This window comes from Ambystoma mexicanum, chromosome 3p (assembly GCF_040938575.1).
Source record: "Ambystoma mexicanum isolate Mex_15411 chromosome 3p, UKY_AmexF1_1, whole genome shotgun sequence".
In the NCBI taxonomy this organism is placed as follows: domain Eukaryota; kingdom Metazoa; phylum Chordata; class Amphibia; order Caudata; family Ambystomatidae; genus Ambystoma; species Ambystoma mexicanum.
In genome coordinates this window covers 481,387,278-481,414,158 of record NC_090925.1, presented here as the reverse complement: position 1 = coordinate 481,414,158, position 26,881 = coordinate 481,387,278, and positions in this window count along the sequence as shown.

Genomic DNA, 26,881 nt, shown 5'->3' with positions numbered 1-26,881 from the left:
TGGAATCTCCCTACTTTTAGAAGGTGCTAAATGCAGGCGGATTCCATAGGAAGTCATTAGGTTTACACCTGCATTAAAATCTCTTGCAGCCATAAAATAAAGAGGTATTGCAGGCAGTGTAGAAATTATAAGGTGAAAAACGATATTCTCACCTTTCTCCCACACCACCAACACAGTTTTTTGTAAAATCTCCCATAGTGTTCAAATTGTTGTACTGACTGCTGTAAGGTATTTATGCGTGGTTTTTACACCTGTTTTAAAACATCACAGGATGGCAAATAGCCCTGTAAGTTTGGTTAGTCCCATTAACATTTTCAAAATGATGGCAGCTTGCCCCGTGGGAGCCACCGCCATGCACGCTTTGTCAATTTGCATCATATGCATGAGCAGACTAAACATGTTCGACAATAGTACTTGCCATGCTAACTTCACAATTTTTATTGTGTGGGTAGTTGTGTTCCTTTGTATGCATTTTCTGAGCATGCATGTGTGTGTGTGTATGTCTGTGTGTGTGCCATCTTTGGGTTTGCACTTTGCTTAGGTGTGTTCTTTTTCTATTTTATCTGTGACTGTTTATTGAAACAATACAACGCCTTTATATGTATGTACTTTGTACATTTAGAAAATTAACTATGTTTCCTGAAAGTCAAAACGGACTAGGATAGCTCAGTGAAATAAGTGATTATCGGTAATGATTGTGTTTCTCCTGCATCCAGTCACAATAAATCATACTTGCTTTACCCACTAGGTTTCGATATTTTTTATAATCCTTTAGGATGTGGTTTGGTGCTTTACACATCTACTTTGTTAAACACAAAGAAGTATGTCTGCTCATCAACAAAAAGCAAAAGTCTTAGCATGTTGGTGTTAAATTAAAGAAGGGATGGTAGGGCATGTGGTCTATTGGTTAAACTGTATGTAGACAGCAAAATAGGCACATGGCCCGGCTTCTCAACATGTGTGATCTTGGGCAAACCACTTTACCTCTCAAGGCCTACATTTCCCAAACTTCTCAAACTGAGATAACTAGAAGAGATTCAGTTAAGTTTACATTATAAAAAGCATACAATCAGACGCATGTATTTAGCATTTCAGGCTTTACCAGGAATAAGATGACAATAATGACAATATTCGGGTGACTGAGTCTGCAGTTTCATTGATCACAGCATGTGCTCTGACTTCAGAAATAATGTAATTTATTTCTGATTTCAGAGCACGTCCACTCCAGCTTCAAAAATACATGATTTGACTTCAGAAAGAAATCATTTCTTTCTGAAGGTTGTTGGGGCCCCCAGGATATGCTTGGCTCTGCACCATGCAAGCAGGAGGTGCAGGGACTCCCGCTATTTCAGTATATCATGGATTATCAGATTAGCGCTTTCCCCTGGCTATTAGTTTTTAACTGCACTCAAGGGATACACATTTTTACTTATTGCATGTTTTGAAAATATGTCAAATTTGAAAATATGTCCATTGTATCCATGGAGACAAGCCTGTGGTTGATGCATCCTCATCCTCCTCTTCATCCTCTATTAGCACCCTAGGTGGGGTAACTAGCCAATCAGGTGGCTAGTAACGCGTGGTTGAACCACCGGTACAAGCCTGCATTCTAAGCCACCTGACGGCGTGCTCGCCATGCCGCCATCTTCCCCCCTCCCTCTGCTGGTTTTTTTCTTTAAGAACCCCGAACTTACCTTATTTCTGCTGCGCCAGCCCTTGCCACCGCAGCCGCACCTTCCGCTCAGCTTCCCCCAGCCACCATGGAAAGAGAAGAGGGGCTCCGTACAGACCCTCGCCTTGCCTTTCCATGGCGGCCATCACGGAAAAGGATTTTCCTTCCTACCGCCGGAGGCAACGCGTGTCCCATTGTAGGAAGGAAAATCCTTTGTTTAGCACCCTGTGTTACTGCTTTGGTAACCCTGGGTGCTAATGGCCTTCACCCCCTGTTCCATGTGCTGTAACGGGGATAATGGCCCAGAGTCCTCGTTATCCGCCCTCGCTTCGCTCGGGCCAATATTCCCTGGATTGGGGCATGAATGCCACATTATCACCCTCTATTCCTGAATTTAATGTCTACTGTTGCCTGACTTCTCAATGTTGTCCCCCCATACCAACGTCCCCAACAGTGCATTCTTGTTCTTTGCCTTTTGAAGTGGCTTGCTCCAATGTAGTATGTTATAAAATCCCACTAAACAAACAAGAACAGCAACAGGGATAGAGGGCTACCTCTGGAGATGTTGAATGAGTCTAAAATGTAGCCCTTCAAAGTAGCTCAGGCAAAGCTATCCCCAAAGCAAAGAATGTGCATCAAACCACAAAACCTATATTGTGTCATTCAGGTATTCATTCTCTAATGACTTGAAAGCCATAAACGTATTTCTCATAAGTATGTTATTATTACTTTCATTTTGTAAACAAATAATGTAAATATGAACCATTCTAATTATTTACAAAGTTAAAATACCCTGATGGAGATTTTGAATAATATGATGGATCGAAACATGTAGGGTTTTGAGACAGATGATTTTACTTGCTGGAATCTGCTAAACCATTGTATGAGAAAAGGGTTAGTGTGGTGGATTAAATGTGCATTAAATGACTAGATATGTATGATCTACTTGAGGACTCATTGTGAATTAATTGATTACTGTTCTATTTTATTATAGATGTGATTTAAGATTGATGGAATAGTTATTAGTGTGCCTCAATGACGTAGTTGTTTTTGTCGAAATTACAGTTGCAGTCAGAATGTTTTAACAATGTAAAGACTTAGAAAGGTTGACATTTAATATATTTTTACAAAATGAAAAAATGTTTTGGACAACTGAGTTTATTATGGTTTGTGACTCATGAGGACCAGTATTTTGACAGGCATTGTATTACTCAATGACACTATTTAGGTTTGGTTTTTTTATGTATATTTTATGTTGAAGGGTTGGGGTGTGCCTAACCTTGCACATCCTCTAATTGTACTCAAGAGGTTCTCCAAAAACAAATCTGGACAGAACTAATTTCTATAAATGGCCCTTTTGGTGTGCATGGACAAGGCGATTGCAGGGGGTCACATTGATTGTCTTTTTTTTCCTGGCATAGAATGTGTAATAGCTTCCTGGCATAAGTCAACCTACTAAGCACACATCCCAGTGGTGAAGTATGCGAAAGGATGGGAAATTTCTGAAATCGTTTTGCGGGGACCTCGGTTAAGATTTTAATGCTCACATTGATTAATGAACTGTTCTGAATTGTATGAATTTCATGGCACCTCTTCTAGATTTGGAAATAACTGAGCGCATTATTGTATAGAGTCCAGCTATGCAAGCACCTTGCGATTCTGTATATTTGTAAACGTTTAGTGGAGCCCGCTATCAATTACATATTTTAGAATATTCAAATGGGAACCTGTAGTCTCCAGAAGTCCTTCCTGAAGCCTATATTTCGGAATTTACTGAGTTTCTATCTCTGTTAGCTGGGCTCCCAGAATTGTTGTTACAACTCTGGAGTTCAAGATATTACATTTACTTACAGATGTGCTTAGCCAATGAGAGGAATCTACACAAATATTGGATATGCCAGCAGGGTGAGAAATGAGACTCCCATTGTTCAGCACTAGGAGGTGGACTCCACTGGAGGCTTGTGACTGGTTAAGTTGCAGAGCCAGATGCTTACCTATTTGTTAACCCTCTTCATGGTGTTTTTGCTCGTTTCTGAGAGGGTGAATTTGGCTCATCTAGTGAAGAAGGGTTTACGCTCATATTCATTGCTTGTCAGTTTGTAAAGAACAGAGTCATTAGGTGAGGCTGTGTGTTATGAAATTAGGCCCTGAACTTCTTCCCCACACCTTCTCTTTGCCACTTAGCTTTTTGGAAGTGGAGGCTTACCTCAACCTTGCCCTTCGCTTGTAGAACCTATCCGATGATGTTGTCTGATTGAACGCTAAATAATCTTTGAAAGAGGCTTTTTAGTTCTCTTTCTTTTCCTCCAAACGTTGCCTATAGAAACCAAGATTCTTTTTTTTTTATTGTGGTATGAACCAGACATGTTTTTTTCACAAGTACAAAAGAAGAACTTTCAAGAAGAATAAAATACATAAGAAAGGAAAAAAAAAAGACGAAAAGAAAAAAGAAGAAATTTACATTTCCTATTTGACACAGAGAAAGCAAGATTCGTTGTACACCCAATAAGTGTAGGCCCATCAACAGTCATACATTTTTGTGCTCTGAGAGATCACTTAGTAGTATATGCAAGTCAATCATAATGTTTAAAAGCTGTGTTGAAATTACATAATAATCAATTTCCGGTGCCAGTGCCATGAACACAATTGTTTGTGTATATTCTCTGCCAGTGAGATGTACACCATGCCTGTGTTCTGATAAATGTTTTAACAAATCTCTCAAAATACCGGTTTTATTTAAGAGTCACGTTCGATCTAATTATCGACATTTTGATTACTCACCAGGTTCGGCTCATCGGGGGCTTTCATCTGCCAGAATATGATTTAGATATGAAAACAAAAAACTAAATTGGAGTTGTTTGGAGCACACATTAAGCCAACCACAAGTTACCAACATGTACCATCGCCAGGCTTTCTCTGGCCTCACCATCAGCCTATATAAGTGTCATGTCCCCACTTGTGGGGTCTGGCTCGTCTAGCCCTAAAGCTCTAGTCAATAAGGGCTAAAGGACTTCAGGAGCGGGTATAGCCTTCAGGTGAGTGCTATTCATTTATTAGTACCCCCAGGACAGGCTGCATGTGCTGTTATGGCACAGAGTTGCCACTAGCAAACTACAGTTCGTCGAATATGAAAGGAATGGTGGGGCTGCTAAATGTGTGTTCCAGGCTTGAGCTGGAGATTCTGCGACAAGGGCAAGAGGAGACAACAAGCTGCACAGTAGGCCCACGAGGGAGCTTCTCGGAGATGGAGGCAGAGGGGGCACAAGGGAGCCTGCATCATTGCGAACAAGGGAGTGAAGCAGCCCTGAAAATCTGAGGACCGAGGCGCAGCTGGCAGAGCAGTGTTTTCAGCAAGGTCCTGCTCTGTCCTGGCGCAGTCACACAAAGTCCCGTGTGATGTAAAAAGAATCTGTGGGCTATACTCCTCTGAATAGCCCGCAGATTGACCAATGGGGGGAGGGAATGGTAATGGAATGGGCACAAAATCACAACTGAACATGTTTCCCGTTTTCTAAGATCCTATTACAATAAGACACCCCCACCACCCAATTACTACAAAACATCTCTGTCTCTTTAACCAGGTGTGCCACTGGAAGGAATGCCTCATTGGCTGTTTCGATTTTAGATCTTGGAAAATGTCTTTCCCTTATTGACATTCAGAGACATGATTTTGAGGCCCGCCTTGAGAGAAGACATGATTCTAGTTGGCAATGGCTATAATGTTATAGAGTTATAGAAGGGGGTGGATGGGCAAATGAAACGTGTACCTTCTGACAGGGAAGGGCACGCTCCTGCTCTGGGAAAGCCACAAGGCTGTCCTTATGAACCAAATACATCTTAGAAGGGAACTCAAATCTAGTGTATGGATTTACTGAGAAGAACTCTTCTCAGGTGTCATAAAAGTAAGGAGAGAATATCGGCATTAATTGCAATGTTATATTACAGCAACGAGAAAGTAATGGTGGAGTGGTTAGCTCAGGTGATTTCAATGAGGACTAAGATCTGTCTCGTGCATGTTCGTCCCTGGTAGCATGCTTCTAATGCCACTACCTGTCGTGGGTACATCTGCCCTGTTGTTGCTTTCAACAACAATCACCCATCATTCTTCTTTCACCTTGGTGTTCTTCATCTCCTATGTGTGTTGAATTTTGTATGATTTCTTTTTTTTTAAACTTTGTTCATATTTCCAAGAACAGACAAACAAACGTTTACAACCAGTGTAACTGATGGCTGAGACATATCTCTTTCTATGTAACTGTGGTAATTAACTTAATACATATTGAGTCAGGACAAGCAGAGCAACCAATGAAACATTCCCACAGGTCTTAGCCATCGCCAACCAACTGATCCCCTTCCCCCTTCCCCAAACCCGCTCCAAAGAAAACTCAAATAAGATTTGCTTGTGCAAGTCTGTTGTAAGACATCATCATTCCAGAATGGGAGTCCACTTATATGTCCTGTAGCAGCACCTAATTGCAAGATCAGGTATTACATACCTAGCTAGTTAAGGTGAATCTCCTATGGAGGCATGTTACCTGGAGAATCAAACATTGCCTGAGTCAAGGCTCGCCAGGCTACCACATCGTCGCTCACCCCTTTCAATCCCATGTACACTGTTCTGCTCCAGACCGAGATCTCAGCAGCCGCCCATCTTTTCTAATCACTCCACCATGCATTCACGTCGGGTCCCTCTTTCTTCTTCCAAGCCATTGCGATTCTGCATTTAGCCAGCACACACACTAAATCTTTCATTCTGGTGACATGTGCAGTGTGCTTCCTTCTTCTCGGATACACTCCAAGAAGACACGCCTCCGGGGGCCATGCATGCATCTCAATGCCACATCGGGCTTTCCTATCAGCAATTGCCATCCAGAATCTCTGGAGCACTGGCCAACTCCAGAACATGTGTAATATGTCCACGTTCTCATCAGCACACAGGGGGCAGACAAGCAATGCCACTCCATGAAAATGGGATATTCTGCAAGGGGTCATATATGCCCTGTGTGTAACATACAACTGGGATGGTTTAAAGAGGGTATTCCTGGACATTTTCTTAGTGTAGAGCAAAATACTGGCCCACTCAGTATCGGTAAAGGGCAGCCCAGATCCAACTCCCATAGCTTCTGCACTCTCAATTCATGCTCACTGAACTTGCCCAGGGCTAAATCGTAAACTTTGGAAACCTCATGTCCTCCCTCTGATACATCATACATTGTGTTCAGGACGAGGTTTGACTCCATGCCCTCAAATGCTGTCCAACTTCTGTTAATTTCCTTCAGAATGCCCAAGTACAGTAAGAATTGATGCCATTGTATCCCAGAGGTCCGAGTTAAAAGCTCAAAATCCATTACCTTCCCGTCAGCTATTACATACCCTATTGTGGCCACTTCATTGACCTCCCACTATCATCTTATTTCCTGGACTTTCTTGAGTCACACTACCTCCACCGCCAGCAAAGGGATGTTTAAGGATTAAGAATCGGGGCTCACAGGAGCCTCTGCAATCTATGCCACACAGTCTTCACTAGCACCAAAAGATGAGGCAATTGCAGTAACACGTTCTTTGGCACCCAAAGGACCATCTTCAAGAAATACCCTCGTAGTGAGGATCGCAATAGGCCAGTGTCCAAGAATGGTTCATCTGTCAGTCAATTCACAGCAAACTGCAATTGCCCCACCAAGAAATACAGTTCAAAGTGTGGGAGTCTGATCTCCCCTCCAGTGAAATCCCACTGCAAAGTACTCAGTGCGATCCTGTTCCTCTAGCCCTTCCAGTAAAGCTCCTAGTCATGATATCAAATTCTACAAAAACGTTCTCAGAATTTTGAATGGAATATTAACAAAATTATATATCAACCAAGGAAGCGCAACCATTGTCAGGAGTGCCACCCTCCCTGACATTGACAAAGGAAGCTCATCATTCCAGAACACCATTGACCTCTGCATTCTGTGCAGTACCTTCAAAGTATTATGAAGGTGACAGGCATAAAAGTCGTGCCACACGCTCACTCCCAGATATCTGAAGGTGTCAATTTCCCAGACCAGGCCAAAGTGGGGTAGCCGGCCCTTCCTGAGGTACTGCAGATTCACTTCTGGATGTGTAACATAGAGGAGCATATGATCTGCGTACAACAAAATCAAATGTCTATCACTGTCAATCGAAATTCACGCTTCACAGTATTCGGTTCTTAGATATACCCCAAGCAACTCCAAGGCCAAAATAAGCAACATAGGGGATAGTGGGCAACCCTGCCTCGTACCATTTTTCAAGGACCACCCATTTGAGATCTGTTTGCCTGTCTTCACTCTTATCCTTGTGTCAGTGTACCCCAGGCAAACCCACTGTATGAAGCCCCCTCCTATACCGAAATGATGCAAAGTCTCATACAACCAGTCCAACTTAATAGAATTGAAGGCCTAGACTGTGTGTAAGGAGGCAATTACACAGTCCAACTCCAGGTCTGCAGTTCACGACTGTAAAAAAATTGCAGTCTTGATTCATTGAGAGCGATAGGAATTACAATCTAGCAGGTGTTTATTCGGTTTCAGCACAGGGATTATGATGGATTTGTGCAGACTGCTGGGCAAGTGCCCTACCTCATTGGCCTCTTGTAGTGTATCAAGTAGCCGAGGTGCCAATGCATCTGCATATTCCTTGTAAAATTTCCCCAGGTGGCCATCCGTGCAAGGAGTCTTTCCAGATGGCAGGGCGTGCATGGCAGTCAACAATTCCTCAACAGTGAGCAGGGCATCAAACATCTCCCACTGCTCTGGCCCAAGACACAGCAATGATATATGTGACAGAGCCTCCACCATGTCAGACTCACATGCCTCCGGTCCTGACGAGTACAGACCTTCGTATTGCAGAGGAAACACTGTATTAATCTCCACCTGACCATGTATAGTGGTCCCTTGGTCATTCCTGATAGCGCTAATCATCTCCCTCTTCTCCTCTCTGTTACACAGCAACGCTAGTAGCCGACCAGGACTGTCACCCTCCGTATGCAGTTTCTGTGTATATTTTGTAAAATCAAAGTTCAATTAGTTCCCCCGACTCCTCCTCAGCTTCCGTGTCCCTGTGTTCCGTCTCTCTGATGTCTGTTTCAATATTTGTGAGAGTATCTAGTAAATCTCTATGTAGCCCTCCCATTTTGCTTATCGCTTCCCCCCGCACCACCACCTTAAAGGCTTTCCACAGGGTGAACATTCAAGCTACACCACCTGTCCTAGTGTCAACATAGGTCTCTATGACATCCCCCAAGTGCATTCTGAACATACTGTTCAAGAGAGTGTCTTCCCTTGTCCTCCAGGTGGATATTGGTGGTCTGTCCTTTCTTCTAAGCCACGTAATGAGCAGCAGAGCATGGTCCGAGAGAACATTAGCCTGATACTCTGCATCTGAAAATTCTCTGAGTGCTTAATTTCCCATTAAGATGTAATCAATCCGTGTATGTACTTCATGAGGGGCCGAAAGGTACGAGTAGGAGCGATCTGTCATATGCATTGCCCTCCATACATCTGTCACCCCAAAATCTGCTAGTAATCTATTCAAAGCTTTCGCTGGTGGACCAGGCTTCCGGAATCTATCATCCAATCTGTCCACCAGCGGAACCAAAGTAAATTGAAATTGCCTCCCCATATCCACTGGGCACCCCTAGATGGGGACAGTCCCGGGTAAAGCTAATTACTGAAAGATGCTGCAGCATGATTAGGGGCACATAAGTTAATAATACACACATCTCTACCATCCAGGAGCCCATCCAGGAGCCCAAGAACCAGTATCATCACCCCTTGTTAACAGAACTCTAAAGGGAACAGCCGGCACAATCCATATCAGCACCACTCTCGCAAATGCAGAAAAGGGGGATCCATACAGCTGCCCCCCTCATCTCATAGCCAGCTCAGATTGTCTGTGCCTCGTGATGGGTGTCTCTGGAATCAGGGATATTCCTATCCCCTTCCTCCGCAAATATGCTAATACCCGGACTCGTTTGATGTACCCATTTAGACTCGGAACATTTCATGTGGCTACCCGCACCTTGCTAGCCATGCTTCCATCTACCCAGGTCTTGTTCCTTCCCATTGACCGCCCTCCACTACACAACATCTGCACCCCTTGCCCCCTTCTCCTCCTCCCAGACCAGCACTCCTATCCACATACTACCAACCGTCACATGTGGACCTGACCATAGGTGGGCCCCCTAACAAACAAGAAAAAACACAGTTTCTCAAAGTCAAGTTTCCTCCTCCCCTTATCCCTCCCCCCACCCACCCAATACAGGCCCAATAGCCAGATGCATATTCAGGCCTAACTGCCTCTTACGCTCCCTCTCCGACCTCCCGGGTGATGAACAGCAGCTGATACCTTAAAACTGGTATTGGAAACAAGAAAAAGCGAAATGTCTGTTGTGGCGCACCAGCAGCAAATGCAGCCAGGAGATTCCGGGCAGTGGATCTAAATACCAATCTCCATGCTCCTGCCATTTGCCCATCGGATCACTGTACATGCACAATGCTTCGCTCAACTGCATTCAGCATATACTACTGTCAGGGTTTGTTATACTTCCTGCTCTGCAGCTGAGCTATCCCCATCAAGTGCATCCATGCATTGGCTGCCATAGTGTCCTCAAAATAATGTGACCTAGCATCATGTAACACCTTGAGTTTGACCAGGTAAAGCAGCGTATGTCTGGGATGGGCTCTGTGCAGTCGCCCCTTGGTGGGCCCAAATGCTGCTTTTCTCCTCTGCACCTACTGTGTATAATCCGGATAAACAGTCAGTTTAGAGGATGCTCGCTCCATTACTCCTCCCTCCCTAGAGAAGGCAAGTATACGCACCCAATCCCTATAGTTAAAGATCTTCGCAGTCAGTGGCCTCGGGGGGAACTGGGGGCCTTCTAGAAAGCAATCTGTGGGCTTGCTCCACCGTAAACCCCTGTGTCAGTACTCTGGGCTAACAGAGACGCAGTGTCATATGTCACCTCCTGTAATAACAAGTTCTCAACATAGGCAGTGTGGTCCTGACCATCCTCTACCTCAGGCAACCCCAGGATCTGCACATTATTCCTTCTTGCTCTGCTTTCGGCATCTTCAGCATGTCACTCCAGCTTCCATACCTTCTCTGTCAACATTGCAATCTCTGACTGTGCCCCAGCAAAACCATTCCTGTTCTCCTGCACCTGAGCCTCTGTGCTGCCAAGCCGTTCCACGAGGGAAAGCACATCTTGTCTCAAGAGGCCCACAATTGTGGTAATGGTCTTCATGTTGTGTTTTGAGGACGCTTGCAATATTGTTATCGCTGCCAATATCCTGTCTTCACTATGTTGACTCATGGGTACCACAACAGGCTCTGCCCCTTTGTGCGCCATCGGCTGTACAACACCTCCACCTCCTTGTTGATGAAGGTTTCCCCAACCGTCTGCTTAGCCTGGCCTTTGCTTGTCAGGCACCTGCAGGCAGCTGTAGGCACCCTCAACTGTGTGGATAACCAAAGTTCACCAGGCTTGCCTCCACATGTCTTCACACATCAGTTCCTCCCACACTGAGTCCCAAGCACACCAATCCACAAGGTACCCCACTGGGGTCTCTCTGCCAGAGCAATCCAAGCATCCGTGAAGGTCTCCCACCCTATCAGCCACCTTTTAGTCATGTGAGGTTACAGTACAGCATTAGGGCCAAACATTGGTCATCCACAGTGTGCACTGCCAGCCCAAACTCAGGTCCCCTCAGAGCAGCGTAGCACCTAGGTCTGGTCACCTTTGCAAGCCCATTCACCCAGCCAGCCAGAGAGATGGGCTCCATTCCCCATGTCCCAGTGTTCCTTATTCAGGAAGGGCCAGACATTCCCACCTTGCTGACCCTCCTCCTTTCCCTCCCCCAGTGTGCTCTCTGCCAGTGACAGCCTCCTCAGCTACAGCCACCCCCCCTCTTATCATCTGCTTTACCGGCTACCTCAGAGCCAAGCTGTCACTCCCAGCAACTCTGGTATGCTACTCTGCTACCACAGTATCTAATGTAGGACAGAGTCGCTCCTCATATAAATGTTCCATCTCTGATGTCAGGCAGGAAGGAAGAGCAGGTTGCAGCCTCCCCCGTGTGCCGCTGAAAGCAGTGCCACAGCCAACTGACACTGGAGGTGCACCCAGTTTGCCAGCCCTCACCTTCTCTTCCTTTGCTAGAGTGCAGTCAATGTTGTCCGCCACACGTCCGTCGTCCGAGAAGCCAGTTTAGCCTCTCACCAACTCCATTCCAGCGTGGTATGCGCTGCGGGATTCACTCTCTCCTACTGGTGCCTATGGTGATGAAGGCCCTCCGGCAACTGTCTCGCTTTATCCCGGTGCCAGGTCAAAGCTTCTCACCGCACCTCAGGGTGTCGGCTCAGCTACTGACACTCTCCATCCAATGCAGCTCCGGGCTCCAGGCTCTCCTTCCCCTGTCTTGGATGTCAGCCTCCATCTTGCCAATCAGCCGTACCCCGGTGCTCCTCCTCAGGTGACAGTACTCATTATTGCCTTACACACAGTGTGTAACAGCTGGTGCAGTTTGCTCCAGACACACTCCGGAGCAAAATTTAAACTTTAAAACTAAATTGGAGCAGTGGTATGGTACATCGATGAAGGATCCGGCAATAGCGCATGAAGGTTGCTGCTTACTGTATGGCCACTAGCCACACCCCTATCCCCCATGTAAGCAGTACGATGTGGTCTTTATCCACAAACACCCTGCCTACTGTGGAGCCTTTCCGTTTACATGCTAGGAGAAAACTGACCAGGGATCAGGTGTCAACATTCTCTCATGTCATTCCTTGACACTCCAGTATTGTGTCAATCCCATCCATGCATGCAGAAACTACAAGGGTAAGACATCAAGGAAGTCCTCTGGAATACCGATCAATCACCTGCAAACACTATTGAGAAAAATTGATACTAGGTGAAATCAACATAATGTCCTGCTATTGAATTTCAATGCATGTTTCCACTGCTTGCTCTATCACCTGTCGTGCTTTCCTTTTCAGGTAACTGCTTTGGAAGTTGTACCAGCTCTTGTCACCGAAGGGGTCTGGTCTTGCATTAGCCTTCACAACATCAGCAATGGCCCTCCTCTGCCTAATGTCTAAAGGGACACTTCCTTTTCACCTAGCTATCACTTTCACTATCCCTAATCCTTGGTAAACCCCTGAGTACATGTCTGGGCTCCCTTGATATCTGTTGCACTGGTGTCTCCCTTTTTTGGGAAACATTTTTCTGATCATAACATTGCTAATATTTCTTCTTATTCTACTTCACCTTCTGTAGACCTCTCCATATCCACTCTGATACTCTTACCCTTGCACAATATGTTGGTTTAAGTTAGGGGCCTCATTACGAGTGCGGCGGTAAGGATGCTGGTGCTGTTAACCCCCTACTGTGGCATTCTGAGGTCCCTTAGCGGGTCCCACTAAGGCCGGCTGGTTTTACCAGCCACCCTTAGCGGGAGCCGCGAAGGGACCAGGGAGCTAATAACGGGCCTGCTATTTGCGGGCCCGTTATTATCTCCTTCCCCATTCCCATTGAGCCCTATGTGGACTCGAATGGGAATGGAGAATGGTTTTCAGAATAGGGAATAACCGGGGTAAGTCCCCATTCTGACAACCCAAACCCGGACACGAGTTTGGAGGCAGCCATGGCGCCATGGCTGCCTCCAAACTCGTAATGACCCCCTAGATATGGGTTTCCACCTCTCTTCATCACAAAGAGCTCCATTCATATTCTGGAATGTGGGCTAGATCTATAAGAATGGGTGAGTGTGCAAACCTGGTTTAGTAATGGCTGCAATAAGATGTGTGGGGGCTGGGTGACAGATCCCACAAATCTTATCATACCTCGGAGCCACCCTTGCTCCACCATCGAATTACTGCATACCACAGGACCTGGTGCAATACATACCACGTTGCTATCCCTCCAGGTTCCACTGGCCACTCTCAGCTGTCGGCTAACGCACACATGTTTATGGCTGTAACTATGCCAACAGCCAATCATCATGCCCCAGTATGACTGACGGGGAGCAATCAGACATGGTTTTACACGAAAGTATCAGGAAGCTTGTGTTATTTATACCAGTGGCACTCGCCGCATCCCTCGTTGGAACACCGCTGAACGACGGTACGCTATCCAGCGAATATACAGGTGAGAGAACCCCCTCCAGGAGCAACACTAGCCGTTACTGCATGCACCCCTTGACATGGACATGCACAACGACCGTCTTATTGCCTCCACACCGACAGTCAGCTTGTGCTTCAGTGACTTGCTAAGGCACCGCTAGTACTCACTCCGCCACTGCTCCTTGCACCACATTGCCCCTTGCCAACTAGCACCACGCTGCAGGATTCAAAGGCAATGCTCGCTACCCCGCCTTGGTAGCCACCCCTAATATTGCTGTCTTACTAGCCGACCCCGGCATGTGTGTCAACTTGAGAATGCCTTTTTATGTCCTCACCAAGGTTGCTCACTCTCTGCAGGGAGCACCTCTGACCCCACGACCGCATCATGGCACCCTAAACATTAGACACTCTGTGTCCCAGTGACCTGCAAACGTGCCGCTTCAATGGCAGCGTGTGGCACAATGTAACGCTCCAGGCAACCGCACCATCAGTGCAGCAGCCCGTGCGCACCCTCAGCATTAGACAGTGACACCCTGAGGCACATCCCACCACCCACTCCACGTCTCGTCACACTCACAACCCACCTCTCACTGCACTCCTTATGTGTAGGGTTCATATGACACTGCGTCTCTGTTAGCACATGCAATCGCTCCCATTCAGCCCAACCAGTGGCACACCGCAAGAGTCCTTGACAACCCAACACACGCTGAGATACCCATTGGCATTATCTAGCTACCAACTGACTGCCCTAACTGCTCATTAATTAATGCCCTTACCCACCAGATCATCTCTCAGGAACTGGTACTGCTCGAATTGTCAAGCCCAACACTTCCTCAAGAAGGATCACCTACCACTTGCCCTCTGGTAAGACCCTCAATAACTCATTGTACTGACATTAGCTAACCAGCCTTATTTACCTAACCAATCTCACCCTTCTTCCTCCCCCGAACCCTCTTTTCCTTCTTGCTACTCTGCTGCTTAACAATGAATGCAACTTGCAACATGTCTATGTTATTCCTTATGTGTCTCGAATGTTAAAATTGCATTTTCACCACAATGGCACATCACACAACACTTTAATCATTGTACATACTGCTACTGAATGTTGCCTATGTGTGATTCATACCTGTTGCATCGTTATGCACTTTCCTTGTCACCAACACACACTCACCTCAGCACTTATGCACAGCCTGACAAAGACTTCGGTCGAAACACGTTGGCTTTTCTTTTCTCACATGCACCTAGCATATCATGCTAGGCCAACTGGATCTCTATTATAACCAACATTAAACCTTATGTGTGAACACTAACCAAGTGTTGCAAACTATTTTCAACCTACAATCAGGGAAACAAATGGTTCCAACCACTGTCCAGGGCCATTACTAAACCAGGTTTGCATAGTCACGCATACCTATTGGCATTGGGAGTTTTGGTTCCCGGGCAAACCATGTTACAGGCTGCAGTACATATCGGACTAATTAAACCAATTGATAGCGCAGGGGCCCACCTTTCCTCCAAACTCCAGACAACCCTACCTATTAGATCTATAAGAATGTTGGACCTCCTGCAGACCTTCCCTCCAGGTGAGAGCACTGACAAATACTAGCTGCATAAGCCCCTTTTCATCCTCTTCACCAGCCTGTAGGGCCGCAGTGGCCTTTCATTATCTGATATGTGCAATGTGATTCCGATGGGCCAGTAATAAGCTGTGGGCTCCTCCAAGTTGATGTAATGCACTCTCTGTGAATCTTTGTGTTAGGTTATGTTATGCTTCGTTAAGTATTCACCAGGGGGTTATTATGGTACTTATGCATAACCTGAGAGAGCAGAGGAGCTATGAAACTATGAAAAGGCCAGGTTAAAAAAGTAGTTCTTAAGTTGTTTATGGAAAGGAAGGTGGGAGGAAGGAGAGCACATTTTACGGGAAAGACGGTTTCATTCACAGACTGCTTAATAGGAAAAGATGCATCCACCATGTTGATAGCAGTGTATTCTGGGGATGTGAAGAAGACAGAGCTGAAATTATCTGAGTGATTGGGCAGGGCAGTCTTTAGGGAACTAGCTTGACCAGAATAGCAATGGTGGACCAAGAGACTTAAACAGAATATGGAAAGCCAGTGAAGAGAAAAAGAGAAGCAGCGTGGTATAGGAGAATTTAGGTGAGCACGAATAAGGTAGGTACCAGTGGTCTAAAGCTCTGTAAGCATTGATGATGGCAAGTGGAGAGACCAAGATAGAGAGAATTATCATAGTTCAGGCGTGACTGAACCAGTCAGTGATAATAGAGATTCAAGCAGCAGGAGAGAGAAAATTACCTGAGCAGGTAGTCAGAACAGAAAGAGGCTACCTGAATAATCTGGATATCAAGAGAAAGATAAGTATTCATTTTGAAGGCAAGACCTTTGACTACAAGAACAGTGGAAGGGAGTCCAAAGGTGAGGACGGCCACTTACCACAATGCCAAAAGGTGGAGGAGAGACGCTGACAAGCACCTCAATTTTGTCTAAGTTCAGCATTTAAGAATTAGAGTTCATCCATGCAGCTATGTCCAACATGCAATTATGGATGTTAGACAAGATGTCCACATAGTTGTCGCTGAGATGAATCTGAAATCGAGTGTCATTGGCCTACATGAAAAAAATTAAATGCTGAGAGTGAATGAGTGAGGCAAGGTGTTGAACATAGATATTGAAAAGAAACAGGAGAGTAAGAAGAGAGGAGCAACACTGCAATGGTAGGTATTGGTTGCAGAGGTCAAAGGAGATATACATGAATTGTTTTTGATCAGTGCATAAGGAAAATAGCCAATGGAGAACTTGATCAATGGTGTGAACTCGATAAAGAGGAATTGAGTGGTCCATGGTGTTGAAGGCCACAGAAAAGGCAAGAAGGACCATGGCCAAATTCTTTAATTTACGAAAGTAATATGAAGTTTGTCAAAAGCAGCAATGAGAAAGGATTCAGGGCTGTATCTATGTGAAAGCTGGCTTGGGTTGGATGGAGAAGAGCATGTGCATCAATAAATGATTGGATATGGGTTGTGATATGGGCTTTGAGAATTTTAGCAGAGGCTGGGAGAGAGATGGGGCAAAAGTTAGCAAAGATCAACAGGTCCAAAGAGGAATTTTTTAGGAGAGGGTAAATTATAGCAGATTTAAAAGAAGATGGAAGAAGACCAATGGAATAGAACGGGTTTTAGGTGGGAACAAAGAAGAGGAAATAACATAGAAGTGTGCGTTTGAGTAATCTAGCTAGGCAGAGCATAGGTCAAGGGGCGAGCAAGACTTAATACTGGTGATCTAGTTTGCAGGAGATCATGGGGTAAAATGATAGAGAGGCAGAGAAGTGGAGGAGAAAGACCTGGTAGGTGGAGGAAGAAAAGGAAATGGTGTCTTGAATGGATGACTTTTTGTCTAGCAAATTATAAGAACGTTGCTCACAGAATTTGTGTGATGCTGGAATAGACGATGCAATGCAAGGAGGAGAGGAAAATGCTATAAGACTAACACATGGGTCCTTTTGTTTGCTGGCAGATACTCCAATACGTGTGGAATAGTATGAGGTTCATTCTTATTTCCCCCTCTCTGCTCTCACTGCAGGTATTACTGGCCAGCACCATCTCCCGAGCTGCTACTCGCAGAGTGGATCTTGTTGGTGCCAAACCCTCCACTGGTACCCTCGCTAAGTCCACAGGAATCAGACAAACTAGGAGCGGTTGAGCTCTGTGGCAAGAAGCAGTCTGAATGCACTGATGCACTGAATACTGTAATCAAGGGCCTCTTAATGCAAAGGATTCCTCAGACGTTACATGCAACATAGTCAACCTGGATAGGTGAGATGTCTTAAAAAGTGGTTGAATTCCCTTTTGTGTCAATCGTTCATAATTAGAAATCTTAAAGATATATACACGTTTTACTTAACTTCTGGTCAGTAAAACGTTTTTTTTGCCCACGCATCTTCGGCCCTCAGTATTGCACCTCCTTTGTTGTTCCTGAGTAGCACATGATTTGTACTCATAGATGGGCAGGAAGTCAACAGCTATATAGCAAGACATTCAGGTAGAGGTCTATAAGCCAAAGCAAGTTCTCTCTTTCAGATTACAGTGGGATATCATGACCAGCCTATTTTCAATATAGCGTCGACTGAAATCAAATTGTAATAGCTAGTCAATTCCGAGTTACCAGTTTCCAGACCTGGCTTTTCATTTTTCAACTCATTGCAATCTTCTATATTAGTATAATTTGTTCCAATGAAGCGAACAAGGACTACAACTCCAAGAGCGAATTAGGTGCTAAACGAAAGCCCAGTACTTCAATCTTACACCAGGTCTGGCATGATGGCATGATGGCATCTGGTTGTTTAAATTGTGTCTTAGTAGGAATCGCAGATTGATGATGTTTCTCCCCTCGTTTCAGCTCTTTTGTCTCCAGGACTGGGCAAATCTAATATGCCCAAAAGCAAATAGCTGTCTATTGGCACAACATGTGTTTTTTACCACATTGTAAATTACCCACATTGTGCCCAAATATATGTCCTGAGGACAAAAAATTGATGGGTTACCAAAAGATTATTCTTTTGAAAAAGAATCAATTCATGTAAGAAAACCAATTAATTTGCGACAAAAACCGATTCTTTTGGGCCTCATTACGAGTCCAGTGGTAGCCGTTCCGGCTCTGGAATTGCTGGATTTACCAGGGCATTACAGCTTCGGTGGTCTGGTAATTCCATAGCCGGCATTCCGTTACTCCTCATTCCCGTGGAATCCCATAGGACTCCACGAGAATGGGGGCAGTGGAAACACCGGCACCATGCGGTAATGGTGCCGGTGTTTTCACGTCCGTGTGCGGCCGGTGGCTTTATGCCCACCAGGTCTGACCTGGTGGGCGTAACGCCACACGCCCACACAACTTGGAGTTAGCCGGTCTGGAAAACTGTGCTGGTATAGTTTTACCGGCACCATTAAATCTGGACCGGCTAACTCATAATGAGGCCCAATGTACTGTTCAAGGAATATAGAAATAATGTACAAATCGAAATTGATTTGAAAAATTCTGCCAAATCACGTTGTTATGTATCAGTAAATTTCAGATTAGGAATCCGATTTTTTATTCACAATTTGTGAGCTGAGACGTTCAGCATCATTTTAAATGGACAGAGATGGAAAGGGCCACGTAAACCCTAGTGGTGATATTATTACGCCTCCATTTTCCCGTTCTGTCCCATTTTGCAGTAGTGAGGAGGGGCACGAGTGGAGATAAGATCTCCGACGTGCTGACCTACTCCGTTTTATCATTTTGTTTATTCCTGCATGCGATTTTCATGCAGGTCTAAAAAGAATGAATTCTGTTGTGGAGGAAAAGGACTGCAGCCCCTTTAAAAGCGATGTACTGCGACCATGCGGAGGAAGGCGGGAGGAGGGAGGAAGCAGGGAAGTGGGGAAAGGAGAAGTCAGTGATGTATGGAGAATAAAGAAGAGAAGCCACATAGTCTGAGGCTTCTGTGTCGTATATTAAGAGACTTTTTTAGGCACAGCAACTGGCGATGAAGCACCACGGCCCATGCTGTGTGTCAGCATAAAACCAACTGCTGGCGTCAGAGCACAATGATAGTGCGGACCAGAGTGGAGACTGCCGCCCGGCAGTGAGAAACGAGCACGAGAAGGAGACACCGGCGGAGGTAATCCGACTGAAGAGGAAGCAGACGAGGAGCGGCTGCGGATCCAGCGGGCGTGCGAGAAGGGACACACCGGTGGATGAAGCAAACCTGTGACAGACGGCTGCCGGGCCACTGAAGCAGCAAGCGAGTGAGGAGGTCTACACCATGAAAGGAGGGATACGCCACTGGACGAAGCAAACCAGTGATGGGGGGCTGCCAGGCAACTGAAGCAGCAAGCGAGTGAGGAGGTCTACGCATACTGAGGGAAGAAGCACTGTGCCACGGTCAAGGCTCACCACTGATGCCGGTGAGCATGAGACGCCAGCGGTAATGAGGCCCAATGCAAGGAGGCACGCAAGGGGAGTGCGGAGATGGGTGAGGGAAATTAAACCAGGTCACCTGCTACACAAGACACACACAAGAGTCAAGGCCACCTAGTACAGGTGGTACACATGGCCTCGCATTAAAAAAAAACAAAAAACAAAGACAAGACCAGAGAATGGTCCTGACAAACGAGGCAACCACTAGACCACCAAGGGAACGACTGCACAAAAAGGACAAATGCCATTAGCCGAAAAGTGCAATATCACAAAAGGGAATACAACACAATTTGAATCAGTCCTACCCAGGAAACAGTGGCAAAGCAAAGCCACACGTCAAAGCATGTAGCATACGAGGGGCACACGAGCATGCACCCCCCCATACAGTTCCGCAAAAGGGGCCATCGGCCCAAGAACACCACAGGCTACCACAAAAGAAAAGAAAAGGGGGAACCAAAGAGAAGAAAACGTGCCACAATGTCAGAGGGAGCACAAGCAGCCCCCGGTGCGGGAGTGGAAGCCCAAGGCATTAATGGGACAGGACCCTCATCTTGGGCAACCTTCCTGCGGTGCCCCAACCCATTTGCACTGCAACCACATCATGACCAAGGTCAGAGGTGGGAAGAATGGGTCGAGGAGTTCGAGGACTTTATGAGAGCTATAGGTGACCAGGACTCAACCAACAAAACAGACATTTTCGCCAACCTTGTCGGGAAAGAAATCAAAGGGATCATAAAAACTGTTCTAACACAAGAAAGGACCACCTACCAATGCTTAACTGCCGCCATCAACAGGAAACAAATAATCCTCCCCAATAGGGACTACGAGAGGCACACATTCAATCAGTGTGCACAAGCACCAAATGAAATGATGGGAGAATTCATCCTCCGACTTAAAATAAAAATCACATACTGTGACTTTGCCAACTTTAATGACGACGAAGCAATCAGACTCAGGATAGTCGAAGAGTGCACCTCCTCACAGTTCAGGAAACAGCTCTTAAAAAACCTCTTCCACTACAAGAAATCATGGATTTGGCAAGGATATACAGAAGGGTAGATGTGCAGGTGGCAGCCACGGAGAACCCAAAGAAAGGAGACACTGTAGCAGCAGTGGCCACCGGACCCCAAGGCAGACAAGAACCTCGGAGCTCACACCGTTGGACCCAAAGTGAGAAACAATGCTATAGGTGCAGATTTGAATTCCCCCACCGGGGTCAGTTTCTGGCCATAGGACAAATGTGCATGAGGTGTGAACAAGAGAACCATTTCCAGGCAATGCGCATGGAAAAATTGCCTCTGCTGGCTGCATATATACCAAACGCACTGTCTGCCCCTGCAAGGAGAACGGAACAACCAAGAGGGATGGGTCTTCAACTATATATCCGGACTGAGACATCCCCAAAACATTACAAGACAGGCATATAGTGCCAAGCCCCGCCTAACCAGAATTCATAAGGGCAGTTGTAGATCTCAGCATTGAACCGCCAGCATGATACTCCAATCCATATGACTAGGCACACAATCCTCCAACAGACTACATTCCGGAGCAAGGACCTCACCAAGAATTTGACATACACGCATATTCAGCACCATACTACATTCGTGACCCCTACGAGAACCCGCTGCAAAACGAGATGGCTCACCAAGCAGACGACCAATATGACACTTACGACAGATACAGCAAGAAATATGTCAGACTCATCAGCGACACATCAGATGACAGCACTGCGCCAAAAGTAGCAGTCCAAATAGCCGGAATAAGCAACCAATTTGTTGTGGACACCGGCGCGACAGTAAACGTCATGAATGAGAACACCTATGATGCCATTGCACCCACCTACACACTGTGCCCATCTCAGGCCCGCATATTCCAGTGGGGAGCAGCCCACCCTCTCCAAGCCAAGGGTCAGTTAAGTTGCAACCTACTCCACAGGGGGAGAAGAGTGCCCACCACCATTCATGTCATCCACAGCCTGACAACAGGGCAATGTTTCCTCAGCTACCAGACGGCCAGAGCTTTAGCACTAATCGACATCAAATACGACCCGTCAGCAGTAGTACAAGGACTACCTCCAGGCACACAGATCCTGAACTCAATATCGTGCCGAGACCTGAACATTGAAGAACTGAAGGCCACTTTCCCCAAACTATTTGAAGGGGTTGGAATGCTAAAAGCCACTGTAATATCCTTCCATATTGACCCAAGAGTTTGCCCAGTACCTCAACACCCGCGCAGTGTAGGATTTCACCTACAAGCCCAAATCACGCACAAACTACAGCTCCTCCTTGACAACGACATCATCGAGAGAGTGGATGGCCCCACGCCATGGGTGTCCCCCCTAGTGGTCATCCCTAAAGACACCAGCCACCTGCGCCTCTGCGTGGACATGCACATTTCAAACACTGCAATCCAGAGAGAAAGGCACTCAGTACCCAGTATTGAAGACATGCTGGTGAGACTCAACCAAGCCATATGGTTCTCAAAACTTGATGATTGAAACCAAGGTTACCAACAGCTGGTGATTGACCCCACCTCCAGACCACCACCTCCAGACCAATCACTACCTTTGCAATGCATGAGGGTCTGTTCAGCTATAAGCGGCTCAACTTTGGGATATCATCCGCAGCAGAAATATTTCAGGAAACAATCAGTTGACTAATAGCTCCAGTGGTAAACGCTCTGAACTACAGCAATGACATCCGATCTTCGGAACCACTTAAGAACAACATGATACTGCCCTGAAAGCAATGTGTGCTATCCTTCAAGAAGCAAGGCTCACCATGAACAGCCCCAAATGCGTCATCAACAAAAGAAGCCTACGCTTCTTTGGACATATTTTCTCAGACCGGGGCATCACAGCTGACCCTGACAAAATCAGCGCCATTGTCACCCTAGATGCAACCACTGGACTAGCAGAACTACGATCATTCCTGGCGATGGCAGGCTAATGTGCTCACTACCTGCCGAACTATGCCACCCTCACTGATCCCCTTAGGAGACTCCTGAAGAGGGACTCCCAATTTGATTGGGACACGACCTGCCAAGAAGCATTCAGCACCATCAAAGAGGAACTCACCAACAATTGCCAGCTGGCCTACTTCAACCTACAATGGGAAACAGAACTCAATGTGGACGCCAGCCCTGTTTGCCTAGGTGCCATACTCGCCCAGACAGACCCAAGTGGACTACACAAACACAAAATAGTGACGTACTCCAGAAGAGCCCTGTCATCCACAGAACAGGCGTATTCACAATCCGAGCGGGAAAGTCTGGCAGTGGTGTGGGCATGGGAAAAGTTCCACCACTTCATTATTGGCAGGAGAGATCTTATCTCCACTCGTGCCCCTCCTCACTACTCCAAAATGGGACAGAACGGGAAAATGGAGGCGTAATAATATCACCCCTAGAGTTTACGTGGCCCTTTCCATCTCTGCCCATCACAGACCACCAGGAATTACTCTCCCTGTTTGGCAACCCCAAGACCAAAATATCCCCAGGCATTGAACGGTGGGACATCAAACTCCAAGAGTATGACTGCCAGATTATCCACAAACCTGGGAGTGAGGCCAACCCAGCAGACTACTGTACAGAAATCCAGAAGGAAATATGGAGGACTTGTTGTGACAAGAAGCAGAGGACTACATATCATACCTATCACTCAACGCCCTCCCCCCTGCCATCACGAAAGAGACATTCACCAGTAAAAGCAGAATGGATCCCATGAAACAAGCAGTGATATGCCTCACCAACAGCAATAAATGGAAATACCTCCATACGGAACAGTTTGTGGACGGGGAAGTGGTTAGAAAAGACCTGCAAAGGATGGCGAAAATACAAAATGAACTTGCCACAACTGACTAAGGGATACTGTTATGAGGAAACCACCTGGTAGTGCCCAAAGGCCTGAGACAAACACTAGTAACCATAGCCCATGAAGGCCACCAGGGAGTTGCAAACACAAAGAAAATACTAAGGAATCAAGGGTGGTTCCCGTACATGGACACAATCGTAGAAGACACTCTAACCCACTGCATACCCTGCCACAAAACAGCAGCGAACAGTCCCCCATGTCCACTCCAAGTAGTACCACTACCGGGGGGACCCTGGCAAAGGATAGCCATGGACTTTTATGGCCCACATGAAGAAGGAAGACACTTCCTTGGAATAATAGATGAATACTCACGGTTCCCACTAATAAAACCCATACAGTCCACATCTTTGCACAATGTTGTGGGAGTGATCGATGAACTCTTCAGTGTACGGGGGTTTCCAAACATTGTAAAGACTGACAACGGCCCACCATTCCAATGACAAGACTCTCACGGGTTTGCCGCTCACCTAGGCTTTCTCCACCAAACAATCACACCACTATGACCACAAGACAACGGCATGGTGGAACGATTCATGGCCATCATCAAACGAACCCGACAAAAAGCCATCAATTATCAAACATCACTACCCCAAGCGATATGCCAAATACCAAGGTCTTACAGAAACATACCACATGAAGCAACAGGACAGACGCCTTTCGAGCTAATGACAAAATACAAACCGCGGACCCGCCTCCCTCAAGTAGAAGACTACACACCAGAGCAAGATGAGGAAATTCGGGAATGAGACGCGGGGAAGAAAAGAAAGGCCAAAGAGTGGGCGGACCGAAAGAGGCGAGCGAAAGAACACCAACTCCCGGTAGGCTAAGTCGTTCTAGTAAGATAACGGCAACAAAGGAAAACCAACCCAAGATACAGTCCAGAGACACTCCTAGTCACCATAGTGAAGGGACAGATGGTCACCAAGTCAGGAGATGGAGGCAAGATAACTCGAAATGCCTCTTTCTTCCGCAATATACATGTGGAAGAGCCGGAACTGATGGAGGAGGTGGAAAACGAAGAAGAGGAACCAAGAACTGAAGAAGCCAGGGACTCGCCATGCACCGAGGAGTCCGGAGAGACTCACAAATCGCCTGGTCGACCACAATGAGTCATACAAAAACCCTTAAGCCTTATTGAATAAATCTAGGCAACAAACCTCCCTGATAAGCAAGGGGGTGGTGTTGTGGAGGAAAAGGACTGCAGCCCCTTTAAGAGAGACTGCGACTGTGGGGAGGAAGGCGGGAGGAGGGAGGAAGGGGAGGAGCAGGGAAAGGGAAAGTCAATGATGTATGTAGAATAAAGAAGAGAAGAAACATAATCTGAGGCTCCTGTGTCGTATATTAAGAGATCGTGTGAGGCACAACAAATTGGTCTAGGGAGGATCGCTCAGGGGCAAAATGCTCGTCTTGGAAGCAAGATGACACAGAGCCAGGGTTTGATCCCTGGGTCCACGCTTAGAAACCTGTGTGTGTTAAGCGTGTTATAAATAACCAATTCAATTGATTCAACTAAATGCCACCTGCAACGCGCAATGTGAGGTTGTACTAAATCTTCACAAGATGGATATGAAAGCTAAAGAGCAAATGGGAATGCACATCGTTTTACTGTTGAATTTTCCCCTCCACCTTGTGAATGTTTAAAATGTATTGCATCGCACCCAACAGCACATAGGTGCTAACGTTGGTCGTCCCCTACATGGAATTAGCAAGACCTCATGGTTGGGGGGTTGGGGAGTCCCCTGAAGCCACAGATCACAGAAACGGATGGAAGATAACGGATCCCTCTCTTTCTCTGCCAGTAGATTAGACATGGACAGCGCAAAGATCTTTGCTTTTGCAACTGCTCCAATTACTCCAGTGAAGCACACGAGCGAAGACGAAGCATTCCCCAGGCATCAGTCACCCTCTGCAACCAATTCGTCACGTTAACTGGAAAAGCAGTTACACGGGTACACTCTCTTCTGCCCCCAGCGAAAAGTGAGGGAATCGGGCTGGTGACCAAGGACTAAACTGGTCTGTTTGCTTATGTGGTCATTTGTACAGCATGACGGAAAACAAGGCCAATGTTTAACTAATTTGCCACACAGAGATTATCAAGCAAGCAGTGCTGTCGAATGTCATTTTGTTTCTATTATGCACAATTTCTTCTGTCCTGATTTCTTTTCACACGATCTCAAAATAGCTCAACCCACACAAACGCACGCTGTCTATTAGTTCTTGAAATATATCACTGCATCATTTCCTTATTATTCCCCACTAAACCTTTGTTGTCTTCTTTCTCTTACTATTTCCACTTTGTCATCAGAAAATGACTGCATAGTCTGCCAATTAGCCTTTGTCTGGCAGCACATTAATCAGCCCCTTGAAGGGTGCTGCTGAAAGCTGGAGCTTGCAGGCTGTATTTGATATCTGCTGGGTGCCCTTACATATAATGACGTTAAGATGCGGCTGTCACTCTCTGCATTTAAATATGTTTTCGACTATGCCTTTGTATTACAGCATTCAGCAAGTCTTCTGTTGCAAAATGCATCTCACAAAAGGTTTTCAGAAAGTTTTTGCAACTGTAGCATAAATGTTGCTACTATGTAAAATGGCGTAATGACGCATTAGATCCTATACCAGAGGGCTTCATGGGGCCAGATTACAGAAACTGCACCGGTGCAAGAGCAATGTTTGCCCTCTTTTTTCAAACACTAGGACATATTTGAAAACTATTGCATCATGACAAGTGCAGTTTGGCATGACATAAACACAAAGGCAACAATTGCCCTCCTGCAAAAAAGAGACATGTTCAGTGCATTATTGCATCAGGGCAAAGTTTGCCAAAAATGTGATATTAACACTTAGACAAACGTTGCCCTCGTGAAAAAACACATTAAAAATGTACCTTTTCGCACTATGACAATTTTTGGCAAATCACTTATACCATGACAAACTGTATTTGCCATGGTGCATATAGATTCCTAATATGCCCAGTGTTTTTAAAAATATGGCAAACTTTGCTGTAGTGCTAATAAATTCAATGTTGCACTTGCACCAGTTCAAGGATTCTGTAAGCTGGCCCACGAAGCAGTAAGTGACCAGTGCTGAAGTAATTGGTCGAGGGTCAAAGGCAAGGGACTCTTAATAGGTTGAAGGCCACCTATCACAAAAAAAGAGTCCAACAGTAAGGGCTCTAACGGTATTAGAGCTTTTGCAGGGGAAAGAGGTTGGGCTGGGCTT